We start from the raw sequence: 8,205 nt of genomic DNA, 5'->3' as shown, positions 1-8,205 counted from the left end.
AACTCAAGTCCGATCATCACGTGAGTTGAGAATAGTTTCAGTGGTAAGCATCCCTATGCTAATCATATCAACTATACGATTCATGCTCGACCTTTCGGTCTCAAGTGTACCGAGGCCATGTCTGCACATGCTAGGCTCGTCAAGTTTAGCCCGAGTGTTACGCGCGTGCAACGGTTTTGCTCCCGTTGTATGTGAACGTTGAGTCTATCACACCCGATCATCACGTGGTGTCTCGAAACAACGAACTGTCGCAACGGTGCACAGTCGGGGAGAACACAATTTCATCTTTAAATTTTAGTGAGACATCACCTCATAATGCTACTGTCGTTCTAAGCAAAATAAGGTGCATAAAAGGATTAACATCATATGCAATTCATAAGTGACATGATATGGCCATCATCTTGTGCTTCTTGATCTCCATCACTCAAGCACCGGCATTATCTTCTTGTCACCGACGCCACACCATGATCTCCATCAACGTGTCGCCATCGAGGTTGTCATGCTACTTATGCTATTACAACTAAAGCTACGTCCTAGCAATATAGTAAACACATCTGCAAACACAAACGTTAGTTTAAAGACAACCATATGGCTCCTGCTGGTTGCCGTAGCATCGACGTGCAAGTCGATATTAACTATTACAACATGATCATCTCATACATCCAATATATCACATCACGTCATTGGCCATATCATATCACAAGCATACCCTGCAAAAACAAGTTAGACGTCCTCTAATTCGTTGTTGCATGTTTTACGTGGCTGCTATGGGTATCTAGTATGATCGCATCTTACTTACGCAAAAACCACAACAGAGATGTGCAAATTGCTATTTAACCTCTGCAAGGACCGCCTCGGTCAAAACCAATTCAACTAAAGTTGAAGAAACCACACCCGCCAGTCATCTTTATGTAACGAGGTTGCATGTCAATCGATGAAACCAGTCTTTCGTAAGCGTACGAATAATGTCGGTCCGGGCCGCTTCAATCCAACAATACCGCCGAATCGAGAAAAGACTAAGGAGGGCAGCAAATCGAACATCACCATCCACAAAACCCTTTGTGTTCTACTCGAGATAACATCTACGCATGAACCTAGCTCATGATGCCACTGTTGGGGAATGTTGCATGGGAAACAAAAAAATTCTACGCACACGAAGACCTATCATGGTGATGTCCATCTACGAGAGGAGATTTGTATCTACGTACCCTTGTAGATCGCACAGCAAGAAGCGTTTAAGAAACGCGGTTGATGTAGTGGAACGTCTTCACGTCCCTCGATCAGCCCCATGAACTGTCCCACGATCCGTTCCGATCTAGTGCCGAACAGACGACACCTCCGCGTTCAGCACACGTACAGCTCGACGATGATCTCGGCCTTCTTGATCCAGCAAGAAAAACGGAGAATTACATGAGTTCTCCGGCGGAGTGACGGTGTCCGGTGGTGGTGAGGATCTATTCCTGCAGGGCTCCGCCCGAGCTCCGCAGAAATACGATTTAGAGGTAAAACTATGGTGTCTAGATCTGAGTTGCATGTGGCAAAAGTTGTCTCCAATCAGCCCTAAATCACGACTATATGTAGGAGGGAGGGGGAGGAGGCTTGCCTTGAGGTCCAAGCCCTCAAGGGTGCGCCGGCCAAGGGAGAGGAGGAGTCCTACTCCAATCCTAGTCCAACTAGGATTGGAAAGTGGAGTCCTTCTCTTCCTTCCCACCTCTCTTTTTTTTCTTTGGTTTTTCTTTCTTGGCGCCAAGGCCCTCTTGGGCTGTCCCACCATCCCACTAAGGGGTGGTGCGCCACCCCTAGGGCCATTGGGCTTCCCGGGTGGGTTGCCCCCCTCTCGATGAACTTCCGGAACCCATTCGTCACTCCCGGTACAATGCCGGGAATGCCCGAAAACCTTCCGATAACCAAATGAAACCATCCTATATATCAATCTTCGTTTCCGGACCATTACAAAAACCCTCGTTACGTCCGTGATCTCATCCGGGACTCCAAACAACATTTGGTAACCACACATATAACTCAATTATACTAAAACATCATCGAACCTTAAGTGTGCAGACCCTGCGGGTTCGAGAACTATGTAGACATGCCCCGAGGCACTCCTCGGTCTATATCCAATAGCGGGACCTGGATGCCCATATTGGATCCTACATATTCTCCGAAGATCTTATCGGTTGAACCTCAGTGCCAAGGATTCATATAATCTCGTATGTCATTCCCTTTGTCCTTCGGTATGTTACTTGCCCGAGATTCGATCGTTGGTATCCACATACCTATTTCAATCCCATTACCGGCAAGTCTCTTTACTCGTTCCGTAATAAATATCCCATGACTTACACTTAGTCACATTGCTTGCAAGGCTTGTGTGTGATGTTGTATTATCAAGTGGGCCCCGAGATACCTCTCCGTCACACGGAGTGACAATTCCCAGTCTTGATCCATACAAACTCAACGGACACCTTTGGAGATACCTATAGAGCACCTTTATAGTCACCCAGTTACGTTGCAATGTTTGATGCACACAAGGTATTCCTCCGGTGCCAGTGAGTTATATGATCTCATGGTCATAGGAATAAATACTTGATACCAGAAAAGGATAGCAATAAAATGACACGATCAATATGCTACGTATATAATTTGGGTCTTGTCCATCACATGATTCTCCTAATGATGTGGTCCCGTTATCAAGTGAAAACACTTGCATATGGCCAGGAAACCTTGACCATCTTTGATCAACGAACTAGTCAACTAGAGGCTCACTATGGACAGTGTGTTGTCTATGTATCCACTCATGTATTTGAGTTTCCAATCAATACAATTCTAGCATGGATAATAAACGATTATTATGAACAAGGAAATATAATAATAACTAATTTATTATTGCCTCTAGGGCATATTTCCAACAGATTTAGTCAGGAGCAGATTTCCCTTACACGGGGAGTGTAAGGTTTATCGAACGAGGAGGACTTCGAGGAACAATAAGTAGGTGTCTGTTGCTCTAGCGCTAGCAGAAGACGTGGACCTGCACACACAACAAATAACTTTGCTCCCAACGAGTTCAGAGAGGTTGTCAATCTCTCCGACCTTGTAGTTTGCAAAGGATCAAAACACAAGCGGGAATAGTGATAGTGATTGCAACGGAAAAGTAAATAAAAGCGTAAATGGTGGAGGTGTAAACAATGGTGGTAATATGGACCAGAGTCCCATGATGTTCACTAGTGATGTCTCTCTCCCAAAAGACGATAAACAACTATGTTGGGTAAACAAATTACAGTTGGGAAATTGATAGAATTATAAACGCACCGCAATGCTAATCATGCTACTAGAAAGTTAGAGGCTCAAAAGTAGTGGGTAGTACGCCAAGACAAGTAGACCATTTATTCATCAGCATCTACTTACTAATCATCCACCTTGAGATATCTATCCAGAACATCTCGCTGGTATTAAGTTGTGAGCCCCACCCAAAGTGTAAACTCAAAGCAACGGACAACTGCATTAATGAACTTTGCATAAGGTAAACAATCCTTGCAACCGCGGTCACAAGCATCGTTGTTTTCTCCCTGGTGGCAACAGCACATCCACTAGTCTCATGTTTCTGTCACTCAAGCTAGACATCCGGGGGCATAAACCCACAATCATGCATAACGCTCTCTCTTGGAGTCACAATCTACTACTCGGCCAAAGCAATAAAAAGCAACGGAGAACATGCATGAATTACTCAAGAACATAATATAAAGGAGAACCAAATATATAATTCATCACAATCTGAACTCAATGTCATAATCCATCAGATCCCAGCAAACCAAGCATAGCAATAGCAGGAAAATTGCATAGATGCCTTGATCATGTAGGGCAGCTCACAAGGGCTAAACATTGAGGCACAAGATTATAGAGAAGACATCACATAACTACTGGTCATGGACTCATGGTCCAAGGAGGACTACTCACGGCATGTCCAGGAAGCGTACATGGTGGTGGAGAAGCTCCCGGAGGTCAATCCTCCCTCCGGCAGGGTGCCGGGAAGAGGCCTCCTGACGCTCCCGATCTCGGAAGCGCTGCGGCGGCGGAACAATGGAGAAATTCGCGATTCTGGATCTGATATGAAGGTTTCATATCGGACAGGTAAATATAGGTCGAAGGAGGGCACCACAGGGCGTGAGACCCACCCAGGCGACCTGGTGGTGCGGCCAGGGGGTGGGCCACGTAGGGAGGCCGACTGGGCAAGCCCTGGCTCCCCTCTGGCCCACCTTTGGAGCTCGTGAAGCTTCCGTCATGCTGATTTTTATATATTTTTCTCGGGATTTTTAGGACTGTAAATTGGGGTAAAGTCCGTGCAAAAAAGGCACCAGTAGATAGAAACTGGCACTGGGTGCACTGAGTTAGTAGGTTAGTCCAAATATGTGTAAAAACATATGAAAGTGTAGCAAAACATACAACAATGTCAACCAAAAGAGCATGGAACAAACATAAATTATAGATACGTTTGGGATGTATCAGCTACGTCGTGGCTTGTGATGCAGCTAGCCTCTCTCCTCTCCACTATATATAAGTGGGTGGGAGGGTGGCGCCCTAGGGAAAATTCCCTAGGGTTGGACGGCGGCGCACAAGGGTGAGGATTCATCGTCCAATTCGGTTTGGTGGAGGAGGAGTCCTCCTCCTAGTGGATTTCCTCCTCACCTCTCTATTCGGCCGAATAGGCCCATGAGGCTGGCCACCTAGCCCACTAGGGGCTGGTGCACCACCTCTAGGACTATATGGTTCTCCTCCGGGTGGGTGGCCCCCTCCCGGTGAAATCCTGGAACCCATTCGTAACCCTCGGTACTTCACCGGTAATGCGCAAAATCTTTCCGAAACCCGAATATACCTTTCTTATATATCAATATTCTGTTGGGGAACGTCGCATGGGAAACAAAAATTTTCCTACGCGCACGAAGACCTATCATGGTGATGTCCATCTACGAGAGGGGATGAGTGATCTACGTACCCTTGTAGACCATACAGCAGAAGCGTTAGAGAACGCGGTTGATGTAGTGGAACGTCCTCACGTCCCTCGATCCGCCCCACGAACAATCCCGCGATCAGTCCCACGATCTAGTACCGAACGGACGGCACCTCCGCGTTCAGCACACGTACAGCTCGATGATGATCTCGGCCTTCTTGATCCAGCAAGAGAGACGGAGAGGTAGAAGAGTTCTCCGGCAGCGTGACGGCGCTCCGGAGGTTGGTGATGACCTTGTCTCAGCAGGGCTCCGCCCGAGCTCCGCAGAAACGCGATCTAGAGGAAAAACCGTGGAGGTATGTGGTCGGGCTGCCGTGGAAAAGTCGTCCCAAATCAGCCCTAAAACCTCCGTATATATAGGTGGGAGGGAGGGGGCCTTGCCTTGGGGCTCAAGGAGCCCCAAGGGGGTCGGCCGAGTCCAAGGGGGAGGACTCTCCCCCCCCCCCCCAAACCGAGTTGGACTAGGTTTGGTGGGAGGGAGTCCCCCTTCCTTCCCACCTCCTCCTTTTTTTTCTTTCTCTCTTGATTTTCTTCTCCTTGGCGCATAGGGAACTTGTGGGCTGTCCCACCAGCCCACTAAGGGCTGGTGTGTCTCCCCCAAGGCCTATGGGCTTCCCCGGGGTGGGTTGCCCCCCCCCCCCCCCCGGTGAACTCCCGGAACCCATTCGTCATTCCCGGTACATTCCCGGTAACTCCGAAAACCTTCCGGTAATCAAATGAGGTCATCCTATATATCAATCTTCGTTTCCGGACCATTCCGGAAACCCTCGTGACGTCCGTGATCTCATCCGGGACTCCGAACAACATTCGGTAACCAACCATATAACTCAAATACGCATAAAACAACGTCGAACCTTAAGTGTGCAGACCCTGCGGGTTCGAGAACTATGTAGACATGACCCGAGAGACTCCTCGGTCAATATCCAATAGCGGGACCTGGATGCCCATATTGGATCCTACATATTCTACGAAGATCTTATCGTTTGAACCTCAGTGCCAAGGATTCGTATAATCCCGTATGTCATTCCCTTTGTCCTTCGGTATGTTACTTGCCCGAGATTCGATCGTCAGTATCCGCATACCTATTTCAATCTCGTTTACCGGCAAGTCTCTTTACTCGTTCCGTAATACAAGATCCCGTAACTTACACTAAGTCACATTGCTTGCAAGTCTTGTGTGTGATGTTGTATTACCGAGTGGGCCTCGAGATACCTCTCTGTCACACGGAGTGAGAAATCCCAGTCTCGATCCATACTAACTCAACGAACACCTTCGGAGATACCTGTAGAGCATCTTTATAGTCACCCAGTTACGTTGCGACGTTTGATACACACAAAGCATTCCTCCGGTGTCCGTGAGTTATATGATCTCATGGTCATAGGAACAAATACTTGACACGCAGAAAACAGTAGCAACAAAATGACACGATCAACATGCTACGTCTATTAGTTTGGGTCTAGTCCATCACATGATTCTCCTAATGATGTGATCCCGTTATCAAGTGACAACACTTGCCTATGGCCAGGAAACCTTGACCATCTTTGATCAACGAGCTAGTCAACTAGAGGCTTACTAGGGACAGTGTTTTGTCTATGTATCCACACAAGTATTGTGTTTCCAATCAATACAATTATAGCATGGATAATAAATGATTATCATGAACTAAGAAATATAATAATAACTAATTTATTATTGCCTCTAGGGCATATTTCCAACAGTCTCCCACTTGCACTAGAGTCAATAATCTAGTTCACATCACCATGTGATTCCAACGAATCCAACACCCATATAGTTATGGGGTCTGATCACGTCTTGCTCATGATAGAGGTTTTAGTCAACGGTTCTGAAACTTTCAGATCCGTGCATTCTTTACAAATATTTATGTCATCTCATAGATGCTGCTACTACGTGCTATTCGGAAATGCTCCAAATATCTACTCTACTATACGAATCCGTTTCACTACTCATAGTTATATGATTAGTGTCAAAACTTGCATCGACGTAACCCTTTACGACGAACTCTTTAACCACCTCCATAATCGAGAAAAATTCCTTAGTCCATTATTTACTAAGGATAAATTTTGACCGCTGCTAGTGATTCAATCATGGATCACTCTCTGTACCTCTCAACATACTTTGAGTCAAGGCACACATCAGGTGCGGTACACAGCATGGCATACTTTAGATTCTACGGCTAAGCCATAGAAGACGACCTTCGTCTATTCTCTTTATTCTGCCGGGGTCGGGTTTTGAGTCTTACTCAAATTCACACCTCACAACGCAACCAAGAACTCCTTCTTTGCTGATCTATTTTGAACTCCTTCAAAAACTTGTCAAGGCATGCATCTTGTTGAAACTTCCATTAAGCGCTTTCGATCTATCTCCATAGATCTTTGATGCTTAACGTTCAAGTAGCTTAATCCAGGTATTCCTTTGAAAACTCCTTTCAAACAACCTTGTATGTTTTACAGAAATTCTACATTACTTCTGATCCACAATATGTCAACCACATATACTTATCAGAAATTCTATAGTGCTCCCACTCACTTCTTTGGAAATACAAGTTTCTCATAAACCTTGTACAAACCAAAAATCTTTGATCATCTCATCAAAGTGTATATTCCAACTCCGAGATGCTTCCACCAGTCCATTGAAGGATCACTGGAGCTTGCATACTTGCTAGTATCTTTAGGATCGACAAAACCTTCTGGTTGTATCACATACAATGTTTGCTCAAGGAAACCGTCGAGAAAACAATGTTTTGACATCCTACGTGCAATATTTCATAAATAATGCATCAACAACTAACATAATTCTAACAGACCTTTAGCATCGCTACGAGTGAGAAAGTATCATCATAGTCAACTGTTTGATCTTGTCGAAAACATCTTTGCGACAAGTCGAGCTTTTCTTAATAGTGACTTATCACCATCATCGTCTGTCTTCTTTTAAAGATCCATCTTTACTCAGTAGTCTTATGACCATCAAGTAGTTCTTTCAAAGTCTACACTTTGTTTTCATACATGGATCCTCTCTCGAATTTCATGGCTTCCAGCCATTTGTCGGAATCTGGGCCCACCATCGCTTTCTCCATAACTCGTAGATTCACTGTTGCTCAACAACATGACCTCCAAGACAAGGTTACCGTACCACTCTGTAGTAGTATGCGACCTTGTGAACCTACGAGGCTTGTAGTAACTTGA

Source organism: Hordeum vulgare, chromosome 2H (genome assembly GCF_904849725.1).
Source record: "Hordeum vulgare subsp. vulgare chromosome 2H, MorexV3_pseudomolecules_assembly, whole genome shotgun sequence".
Classification (NCBI taxonomy): domain Eukaryota; kingdom Viridiplantae; phylum Streptophyta; class Magnoliopsida; order Poales; family Poaceae; genus Hordeum; species Hordeum vulgare.
This window is presented reverse-complemented; position numbering follows the sequence as displayed.